Genomic DNA, 12,339 nt, shown 5'->3' on the forward strand with positions numbered 1-12,339 from the left:
CTGCAATAGTGAATGTGGTAGCCGGTGCCTCCTTCAAGGGATACGACTTGCAGCAATTTATTTCTTTATATTGCTTGAAGTAAGTTCCTCTTCTGTACTTTCATGCATAATTTACCAGAGAGAACGTCGACGCTGCATACAATCGTTAAGCCGCGATGTTACACTAACGGGCAGTTCACAGATTTAACTTTGGGTTCGCCGTAGCCCTCTTGGCGAAGTAATATATAGTAGATTATTTTAAATGCGAAGCATTTCTTGGCGAACATTTGCCACTTTCACAGTATCCATCTATCCAGCCGCCTACGTCTTGGTGCTCTCATGGTTGTTTCGCTAACTTGGTGTGTACCAAGATTGGCACAGTAGGATAAGAGTTTATGAAGAACATAAATGATAGTTCATGACATGAATGTCATGATATTTATGTCATGCAAGTCATGATACACCCGCCTACACCTTGGTGCTCTCATGGTCTTTCTGTTAACTTGGTATGCACCACAATTGGCGTAGTAGGACAAGAGTGTATGACGAACATAAATGATAGGCATATATCATGACATGAATGCCATGACATATGCGTGTCACGTAGGTCATGAAACAGCCGCCTACGTCTTGATGTTCTCATGGTCGTTTCGTGAACTCGGTAGGCTCCTCGCACACCGCTTCGCAAATCATCGATTCCCACAGGGCGTGGGATCTTCGGGCATTTGTTTCTTTGTGTTTAGATGCGCGTCTTTGCACTTCGGCCGTCGTCGCAACGTTACTTAGGTGGTTCCGGCGTCTGCGTCGGTGTCAAAACAAAACTTTAATGAGCCCTATAGGAGATCATCCTCCTGCAGAGGAGAGGAGCGGATGGCATGCTCACCAAGCTTGTCCGCGCGGGCACACGCACACACACGCATGACTCACCTGAGTAGTAAGAGTAAAAGAGTCGCATAACGAAGCTGCTGTGCGTGAGGCAAACGTAAATGCGCTCTCACCGCGCAGGCCACCCGGTCGACTCATCGCGCGTACAAGTTCTCCACCGCGCTTCTGCATCTCTCGTTCTCAGCAGTCGGTTCTCCAGCGCATGCTGCAATGCACCATTGGCTGCGTGCCGGGAATGCGACCTCGCGAGATCGTAAACCAATGAAGAGCGCGGCTATGGGTATAGTGGTGCGTGTTGGCTGGATTCCATTATCGTACACCGCGGGTCATTAGAGGAGAACAAAAATGCACTTCCTTCGCCTTGCGTTCGTGTTGCGCATAGTAACGCAAGCAGCGTACGCAACTGCTACGATTCACAATACAGGAAAAGGATCTCATCACAGATGTACAGGACGGGCGATGTGTGATGATCATATATACTATGTGCGACCTCGCTCATTTCGTGTATTTGACTTGCCATCTGCCAAAATGCTTCGTTCGATGAGCGTTTACCGTATTGAGACTTTTCGTGGACCTCTGAAAAAAAAAGGAGCGCAGCCAGCGATTCGCGCATTCGTGACAATATTGGCACGCGCAGGTTCGCTGGAAGGTGTCGTTTAGGTTTCCCTGCTTAACCTCGCTCCGAGCACGTGGAGCTACTGCTTTGTGATTATAAGCTGACGCTGGGAGCTCCGCATCTTGCTCTCTTAGTGGCACCGCAGCTTCGCTGTAGAGATCTTAGAAGGACACGGAAGGGGGGTGGGCTGAGGGCTAGTGCTTTCGTGGAAGTCGTAGCCACGTTGATTCACGACTACTTTTTTGTCTTTATAGCCGTAGCCACGACCTCTTTGCACTGTCTCAGATCTGAGAGTGTCACTCTGTTCATTCGCCAAGTTGTCTCAACCGCAGCGTCAGCGCGTTTATAGCGAATATATGAGGCAGCCATTAAAGTTTACGCAACAAATGACTTTAGAAACAGCGTACCGAAGTGGATTAGAGTACACACGAAGAGCAGCATCAGCGACACTGCGCATGCAATACGGTATCAGTTCATTTCTATGCAGCAGGCGTATACGCTAACATTAGTTGCGCGGTCACTAAAGCTTCCCAGTCCTGTGCGCAGGGTCAATAGCGTCCGCTCGCTTTTGGGTCTTCTCTTTCAAAATGACAAGCATAGGGAACTACTAATAAAGTGAAGGGTGAGATTAGGAACACACACATGCTTTCACGCCGATTGCCAATCACGCCAATCGCCAATTGCCGCGATAAATGCCAATTAGCTTAACCGCAGATCTTCGTGGAAAGCGAAATCATATATGACAAAAGCACATTCTCTTGTGATACAATCATCAAGTGAAACAAGAAATTATGAGCATACCTAATGATGACGAATATACTTTATTCGTCTGAGCAAGCGAAGTCATCGCTTGTGGCGGGCGGCCTCCTCATTCCTGTATAGGCCGTATCCAAGATTAATTTAATTTATTCTGGAAGGAAAAAGTAGAGAAGGAAAGGCAGGGAGGTTAACCAGTTTAGCGTAACCGGCTTGCTACCCTACACATGGGAGAGGGATGGGGGCGATGAAAGATGGGGAAGGGGGAGAGAGAGAGAGAGCACATAGCACAGCACACAAACATCGTCCGGTAGAGTCCATCAATCTGGCATTGTACGTGATAACACTGTCAGAGCCGCTTGTCCAATCCCGTCTCTTTCAAAAACTGAAGTAGTCCCTTCGTCGCCTTCACCTGCGATGTCTTCTGTCGGCGGCATGTGAAAATCGTGTCGAGGGACAATGGTCTAGTGTCAAGGTGCGCGAGAACGGATGCCAGGGACTGTCGCTGAACATTATATTCAGGACAGTCGCACAGAATGTGTTGCAGCGTCTCCTCGCAAAGACAGGCATTGCAGAGAGCGTTGTCGGCCATTCCAATGCGGAATGAGTAAGATTTCGTGAAAGCCACCCCTAACCATAAGCGATAAAGCAGAGTCGCCTCGCTTCGGCGGAGTCCAGTTGGTATATAGAGATGCATCAAAGAGGGCAGGTGGTATTGACGGTTGCTCTGGTTGGTCTGGCTGTTTGGTGTGCACCATGAAGAGAGCGTCATCTCCTGTGCAAGCACTCGAAGTCTGCTAGCTGCGTCGGATCGTGAAAGCGGTATGGCCTCTTCTTGTGCGTCTTCAAGAGCTGCCCGAGCGGCATTATCGGCGTCTTCGTTTCCAGTGACGCCGCAGTGACTTGGCAGCCACTGAAACGTCACGTGGTGTCCTTTCTCCTGTGATGTATGGAGTAGGCATCTAATATCGAATACGAGCTGTTCGAATGGCCCGCGACGCAGAGCTGATAGTACAGATTGTAGGGCTGCCTTTGAGTCGCTGAAGATGGACCATTGTCGAGGTGGCTCCCGACTGACGAAACGGAGTGCAGCGCGAAGAGCAGCTAGTTCAGCAGATGTCGACGTTGTCGGGTGGTCAGTCCTGAAGCTGATGGTAATAGCTTTTGCTGGGACAACCACAGCACCGGACGAACACTGGGTGTTTGTGGAACCATCAGTATAAATGTGTTCACTGTCCGCGTACCTCTCGTGCAGAAGAAGCAGAGACAGTTGTTTGAGGACAGGCGACGACAGTTCAGACTTTTTTCCGATTCCTGGTACACTGAGATGTACTGTGGGGCTGATAAGACACCAAGGGGGTATCGATGGTTTAGATGCAGCGGTGAAGCCCGAGGGAAGTTTGTCGTTGTACTTGTTGATAGTTTTAGAGAATGATGATTGGTGCCTGTCTGAAGGTAGTGCTGCAAGGTGGTGATAGGGGGCACGTGCAAAATGTCTGATGTGCGTTCTCAGGGCTTCCACCGTAATGTGAGTTCGCATTGGATGGTCCCGAGCAATCGCAAGAGTCGCCTCTGTTGACGTACATCTGGGCAAACCAAGGCAGACTCTGAGTGCTTGAGCTTGTACTGCCTGCAGAACACGAATATTTGTCTTGCAGGTGTTGTTCAGTACAGGTAGACTGTATCTTAAAAAACCGAGAAAGAGAGCTCTGTAGAGTTTAAGCATTGCGTCTACTGAAATCCCCCACGTCTTCCCTGTCAAGTATTTGAACAACTGGGAAGTAGCTGTCAGGCGCCGTTTCATGTAGGCCACGTGTGGGCTCCAACAGAGGTCTCGGTCAATAATGACGCCAAGGAATCTGTGGTTTCGGACATAGGAAATGGTCCGCCCATTGATTGAGATGACATAAGGCGTCATCGGTTTCCGAGTAAATGCGACTAGTGCGCATTTTTCAGGTGAAATGCTGAGACCCTGTTTACACAAGTAGTTCGCTGTCAAAGTGGCCGCTCTTTGAAGTCGCGCACGTATCTGAGGACGTGTGACTGCCGAAGTCCAGACACAGATGTCGTCAGCGTATGTTGAAATCTTGATGGTAGTTGGCAAGCATTCAGCAAGTCCAACAAGAGCGAGGTTGAATAGCGTCGGGCTGAGAGCACCGCCTTGAGGAACGCCCCTGCTGGTATAGCGTCGCGTAGTTGGGCCATCGTCAGTTAACACATAGAATGATCTTGCAGACAGGTAACTTGCAATCCACAAGAAAACTCGACCACCTAGGCCAACCGTCGCAAGAGCGTCGAGAATGGCCTCATGTAATACGTTATCATATGCCCCTTTCACATCTAAGAATAAAGCTGCAGATAAACGCTTACGGGACCTTTCGTGCTGGACATATGAAACGAGATCAACTACACTGTCGATGGAAGAGCGGTCACGTCGGAAACCAGCCATGGAAAGCGGATAAATCTTGTAAAATTCAAGGTACCATTCCAGGCGGCCAAGGATCATCCGTTCCATTATCTTTCCTACACAGCTGGCCAGTGCTATTGGGCGGTAAGAGGTGAGTTCTAATGGGGATTTGCCCTGCTTTAAGAGTGGCACCAGGCGGCTTACTTTCCATTCGTCAGGAACATTTCCCTCCTGCCATGAGGAGTTGTAAAGGCTCAACAATTCTATCCGTGCGGACTCTCCGAGATAGCACAAGGCCCGGTATGATATACCATCTGGACCCGGAGATGATGAGCGCCTGCAGAGAGCTAGTGCCGCTTCGAGCTCCTCCATTGTAAAAGGAAGGTCCATGCGGCAATCACGGGAATGGGGGACGTCAGCTCGGGCTGGAGGATCTGGACGAGTCGCTTGGTCTGCGATCCGCGCACAAAAGTCTTCTGCGACATCGATGTCTTGCCGCCCTTGGAAAAGCGCTAGCGCCTTGAATGGAAAACGCCGTTCCGGAAGGCAACGCAGACCTTGCACCGTTTTCCAAATGTGAGACAGTGGCTTGCGAGGGTCGAGTGTCTGGCAAAACGTTGCCCACCGTTCCGACGCTAATCTATCCATACGACGCTGAATCTTCTTTTGCATCCTCCTGGCTGCCCTAAGGTCATGGATTGATTTTGTACGTCGATATCGACGTTCCGCCCGGCGACGAAGCGCTCGAAGTCGCTCTAATTCTATGTCGAAGTCATTTCGCGTGGAAGAGATCGTCATCATGCGAGTGGCGTTTTGCATCGTCATTTTAATCGTTTGCTCTAACCCAGAGGGTAGGCCCTCGCGGCAGGCATCTTCCATCTCAGATTTGAAGTTGGCCCATTGAATCGTCCGAATGGTATTCCGTGAGCCTGATGTAGACGACAAGCCTTTGATGTTCAGATAGGTGGGAATGTGGTCACTCCCATGTGTCTCAATGTCTGGAAACCACTTCACACATCTGGCGAGAGAGTTGGAGACGAAAGCAAGGTCGAGGCAGCTGCCGTATGTCACGCCTCGAAGAAAGGTGGGGCTACCATCGTTCAGGAGAGTAAGGCCATAGTTGTGGGCGATACTTGCCAATTTTCGTCCTCTTGCATTTGTCCTTGTACTTCCCCATGCTGGATGGTGCGCATTGAAATCTCCTATGATGACCCATGGGGCGGGCAAACACTCAAGATATCCTCAAATCTTTTGGTATCGAAATTGCTGGAAGGCGATATATACACGCCTATGAGAGTAAACAAGAGTTTGTTCTTTTTAACTGTGATGCATATATATTGATTGTCGTCGTGGGGCGCAATTGGTTGCAAAACATAGGTGAGTTCACGACGAACAAAAACGACGATTTTGCTGCATGCACCGTTTGTTGATGACATGATAAACTCGTATCCTGACAGTCTTATTGGTTTCGACAAGTTGGGCTCACAAATGACGATGAGTGGAAACCCATTGGTGTAGACAAACTGACGAAAATCTGAAATTCGTGATTTTAGCCCTCTGGCGTTCCACTGGATGACGGACGCTGCTTTGACTTCTTTCCGGAAGGATGGGGTATGAGTAGCCATCTTTCTAGTTGAGGGATGCAAGCACTGGGCTTAAGGCGTCCAACACTTTAAGTGCGCTTCGAGCAGATGGTGTCCTCATGTCCACTAAAAGCGCTCGAATGGCCTCCATGAGAGAACGTAGCACCGAGATGACTTGACGGTCTGTTTTGGGTGAATCATCCATGGCCGGAGAAGGATCAGGTGGGGCCCCGACCTTCTGAGGTTCTTTCGCAAGGGAGCGGCTCGGTAGCGTAGGCCATTCCTCTAAAGATAGAGTCTTTTCTGCTTCCTTCGTGGAAGTGGTGGGCCCTTTCGCGGCGCGGCTAACTGGCACCGCAGAGGAGTGGGTACTGTCACTTCGCGCATGCGTCTTCTTCGAAGACGTACGATGGTGCCGACGTCGACGCCGACGCCGGACTACTTTGGCTGCCTCCCTGTGGGCCGAATTGTCTCTGGCCATTTGCTTGAGAACCGCGCGTTCCCTCTTGATGCGGGGACAGTCTTTCGACGAGGCCGCGTGAGGGCCGCTACAGTTGGCACACTTCAGGACCGTGGCACCGCAGGTCTGTTCTGCATGAGGTTCAGCGCAACGGGGACACAGTAGCGAGTTGGGACACACGCCCTTGACGTGTCCTAGCCTGAAACACTGATGGCATTGAAGCGGCTTCTGGATGAATGGTCGAACCGGATGTCGAAAATGTCCGACTTTAACGTGGGATGGGATACAATCCCCCTTGAATATTACTTTTACGCAGCGCGTATTCCCAAGGCGGCGCACTTGCGTAATGATCGTGCCTTCGTATGCCGGCTTGATGAGGCTAGGTAAGTCATCATTAGGAATGGCTATGTCGATGTCGTAAATCACACCGGCTATGGATGTGTCGTCGATCGGGATAAAGGGGCGCATTTTGATTCCGCCTAGCTCCGTGATCGCTTGAAGTTTTCCAAGCGCAGTCGCGTTGTACACATCTATGGCGAGTATATTCTTGCGTGGATTTATTCTTATATCTTTAATTTGATCCGGCACCGCACGTTCCAGAAAAATGGAAAGGGCTTGCCTGTTCAGCAATCGTAGGTTGCTTGATGGCTCTTCCGGCATATAGATGATGACGTGTGGCCAGCGCGCAGGCCTTGACTTCATAGTCGTTGTGCTCGCAGGAGTTGACGGCGCTGTGTTGACGATTTTTCTTCTCGCCCTCTTACTCCGGACGGGTATGAAGCCGTCGTCGGATGAGTCGTCCGACATGGAGTACAGCTCGGTGTCTTCGGTGTCACTGGGGGAGCCAACTCGCTTCCTTGCGGTTGACGGCTGTGATGACGTCTGGCCAGGCGGGCCTCTAGCATGCTCCGCGTCCATGGCTGCAAGACGGGGAGGCGAGGCACCTCGAAAGCCGAAGATTTTACCAAAAATTCACAGAGCACAGAAACAAGTGTTCTGCCAAGAAGACACTTCGTCGTCTTCAATCTAATTTATTCTGGGATTCCAACTTCTGATCATGAGGCTCATCGTACTGGGGAACCCCGGGTTAATTTTGACCACCTGGTGTTCTTTAACGTGTACTACTTACATCTAAGCACTTACTCTTTTCTTACTTAATCTTAATCTTATTTAATCTTAATCTTAATCTTTTCGCATTGACATGGCCGACAACGCTCTCTGCAATGCCTGTCTTTGCGAGGAGACGCTGGAACACATTCTGTGCGACTGTCTTGCATATAATGTTCATAGACAGTCCCTGGCCTCCGTTCTAGCGCACCTTGACAATAGACCATTGTCAGTTGCAACTATTTTCACATATCGCCGACAGAAGAGATCGCAGCTGAAGGCGACGAAGGGACTTCGGTTTTTGAAAGAGACAGGCTTGGACAAGTGGCTGTGACAGTGATGTCACGTACCGCGCAAGAGTGACAGACTGTAACTAACGATATGTGTGCCGTGTTATGTGCTCTCTCTATCTCTTCTCCCCATCTTTCATCCCGCTCCCATGTGTAGGGTAGCAAACCGGTTAAGCTAAACTGGTTAACCTCCCTGCCTTTCCTTCTCCACCTTTTCCTTCCTTCCTTACATCTAAGCACACGAGCGTTTTTGCATTTCGCACGCATCTAAAACGCGGCCGCCGCAGCTGCTATCTCGCCCGCGACTTCGAGCTTAGCAGCGTAATGACATAGCCACGAAGCTCTCGCGGCGGATGATCATCTAAAATTATCAACTGCGCGGTTTAGGTCACACCTGCAATTCAAAGTACTATAGACTGCGGTCTGTTTGTGGTCTTACAGTTGTTAAATCTTGTTTCCTGCATTGAATTGTCGCTCACGTGTAGCATCTATTTGTATCTCTTCCTGGCTTAGAGGCATTCTTCAGTTGTATTTCTGCGCAGCGGATTGTCCGTAAGGATGCATTATGCAGCTATGAAGCTTCGCCCGCCTCGTTAGCGTTTCACCCGCTTCGCACCGTTTGAGGACAACGCCGGCAGCAACACCCGATAGCCCGTACATAGCGCTTGCATCGCCAAAGCACAACCGCGGCTCTGTGCTCTTCAGCGCGAAGAAACCAGAAACAGAACATTCTCGCAAAGCGTGTTCACGCGTGCAGAAAACCGCCATGCAGCCTCCTCAAGCACGCACAAGGAGTCTTCTTCCCTATACTGTGCGCACTGATCTATAGCCTTCGCAGCAACCTGACGTTGACACGCAACAGGAAACTGGCAGCGGTAATGACGACGCGTGACCTGTCCCCGGCAGCCTTTGTTTCTTCCTTTACGCTTCTCAAAGCGCCGCACTTGCACGGATCGCGACCGCGCGCTCCGTTGTGCGGCGCCGGTGATGGATTCCCGCGCGTCGCTCTGCTGGATGCCGTCCCAATGTGAGCGTGCGCCTGTGGACGCTTGCACGTCTCCTGGCGAGTGTGTGTCCTTTCTCTCTCTCTCTCTCTCTCTCTCGGCGTGCGTGCGTGTGTGATCATCATCGACGAATGATAACAATTATTTTCGTTAACTGAAAGAAAGGCCGAGAAAAGTGGTACTATACGCTCAAAACATTCGAACATGGCATAACGAGTTGACCGAAGGTCTTGCAGAAGCATTACCGCGCTATCACAGCAAGCGGGTGTAGGTTTACCTGGGCATGCGGTACGGAAACATTGAAGGGTAGGAATTTTGTGTTACTGTTGCAAAATCAGAAACGATCCGACAGCACTGAACGCACGATGGAAGAAGCTATAGTAAATCTTATTAGTGACGTGGAATAAATAAACAGGAGGCAGAAGCACGACTTTGTGTGTGTGTGTGTGCGCGCGCGCGCCTATCCATCGTGTGCGTACGTGCCGTATCCTTTTTGTTGGGCTGAGAAAGCAGACTAGCAAAGGCGTGCAGGTGCCCAGTGCCGGGATATTTCCTTCGTTGCAGCCTCTCGTTATAGCGGGAAGTATATCAGGACGGAAGGAGGATAGGTTGAATGAAAAGAGTCACGGGCGAATTCTCGACACTTACGTTGAGAGCGCCGTTTATTTGTGGCCGTTTCTTCATCAGGTGTGAGTATATGGAGAATATCCGTGTCTCGTTTGATGGAAGGCATAGCTGTATGCGAAACCGGGGTATAGCCATGAAAAAAGAACAAACGTGCCTGCATTCGCATAATAGCCCTGACCTACTGACGCACAAGAGATACCTTTTAGTGTCTGCCCTAATTCGCGGTTACTTGAGCGTATCTGAGTAGTCTTTCCGAGTTCCTTGCATTGCAGTTTTATTCTTCGCCCGTATACCTGTGCAATGAAACCAACGATGATAGACACGGGATTGAAGAGGCAATGGTTTAAAGTACTTAGGTAAATTTTGACCCTCCTGGATTTATATTTAAGTCGAGAAATGTGCAGTCGGATGAACGTTTAAACGATGTAGAAAATGTCGCCGTGAGTAACACATATCCATTTACGTATACCACGCGCCCAACCGAAATTAAATGTATACACTGTGTCTACATCTTTACATCTTATAAAGCCTATTTAAAGTACATACGCGTTCATCTGTAGCAGGTATGACGTTTTTGTATAGCCGCGAAACAATAACACATCCAAGAAAATATGAAGGGATAAAAAAGTGCGCAGTTTTTTGACACTTGACGATGGTTGTCAATATTAGCGAATAAAACGAACGAACGGACGAGAGAGAGAGAGAGAGAGAGAAAGAACGGACGTCTGCTTTGCCGATTCCGACCACTGACCGTAAAACACCGACCACCGACTAACAGCCGAACGAGCCAAAGAAAGCTATTCGCTTTAATAAGCGTCCGTGTCACTGTCCTGTTGTTTTATTTCTGTACGTTGCACCACCTATGTTAATTGGTCCAAACACCTGTTCATCACTTCCAGCTTTCAATAAAGCGGAAGGTGGAAGATCGCTTCTGTATTACCTGATTTACTGTACGGTAGTATGCTCCCGGGCAGCTCCATCCCGTAAGAAATGTATGCTAGGATCGTTTATGCGAACCGTAATTATTTCTGCCATGAAACCTAATAATTCACGCTATATATATGATAATTGATGCCGCCCGTCGACACCAGCAATGGCGGCGTTTGCGCGTACTCGCGGTGCTCTTTTTGTGATGCAAAGTGTCTTTCATTCAAGGCTACGTTGTACGGTAGAAATACGTGGATTTACAGCGATGGTGAAGACAGGTAACTTTGCAGAGAAAAGTCATACCGAAATATTGTCCTAAAGTAAACACGTGTAATAAAATACACATTCACAGCAAGCAAATATTAACGTCATATGTCTCCCAGCAAGTTCTCCTGCAATTCTTTTCTCTTTCTTTCTCTTTCTTTCTCTTTTCTTTTTTTTAATCTTTCCGTCCCCCTTTCCCTCTCCCCAGTGTAGGGTAGCCAACCGGGCTCAGTCCTGGTTAACCTCCCTACCTTTCATTTATCATTTTCTCTCTCTCTCTCTCTCTCTCTCCTGCAATTCCTTTTATTTTATTTTTATTTCACAATACTGCGAACCTGCGAACGAACGGGCATAATACGCACAACATGGGCACACTGTATTTAATAAATAAATAAATAAATAAATAAATAAATAAATAAATAAATAAATAAATAAATAATAACACATGAGCATTCCCCAACCCCCTGTACAGCAGTAGCTTGAGCAGTAAATAGCACGAAAAAAAATTTTTACCTAGATAAATACAATTCAGCGGTTTCTGAAATGTTTGCCGCCTGAATAGCATGCTCGGTAATAGGTTCTAATATGAGTCTGTTCGCGGGAAAAAGATCTTTTGGCACGCTGTGGCTTTCGCAAAAATTGGCCGCAGAAAGTGCTTGTGAGAGCACACCCGTTGTCAGGCATTTTAGAGTCGAGGATGTGCTTGTATACCGATTGGTTGAGACAGGATACTTCGCAAGAATTTCACGCGGCTTGTTTCTGAGCGTAACGCTAGTGTAGGGTTGTTATCTGCTCTCATCAGTTCAGTTGGAGAGTCTAACCTTTTGTATTTGTTAAGTCTATACCGTAACGCTCTCCTCCGTATCATTTCTAAGCAGTATATGTATCTTTTAGCAAATGGGTCACATACCACCGACGCTTACTCCAACTTAGCCTATAACTGTATTGTAGGCTTGAATTTAACTCGAGCTGTTGCCTCTTTTAGCTTCTTAAAAAGCACACCTTCTGAAACGCGGGTTTAAAAAAAATCCATATATGTGTGCGCCCAAAGTTAGGTCACTCGTTAGAATAACATCTAAATATTTATAATTCTTGGACTGTTAGTACGTAAGATCCCTGGACGCGGTATAGGAATACGATAGGGTATACTTCTTACGTGTAGTTCTTAAGAGCACAGTTTTTTTTATGCATAAGCATTTCTATGCCTACCCAACGAGAAATTCGTCCGCGACGTAAGACCATGAATGGCTGTAAGGAAGCAAACAATGCAATGTCTGATACCCACGTAAAGCAGAGGCTACAAGCGCTCAGCAAAGTGAAGCGAACAGTGCATACATTCGTTGAAATCACCCATACAAGACACAGAACAGCATATGTTTCAATAAAGAACAACCGAACCATCAATAAAGCATTGCGTACCCCCCTCAGCAAATA

The sequence above is a fragment of the Dermacentor andersoni genome, chromosome 5 (genome assembly GCF_023375885.2).
Source record: "Dermacentor andersoni chromosome 5, qqDerAnde1_hic_scaffold, whole genome shotgun sequence".
In the NCBI taxonomy this organism is placed as follows: domain Eukaryota; kingdom Metazoa; phylum Arthropoda; class Arachnida; order Ixodida; family Ixodidae; genus Dermacentor; species Dermacentor andersoni.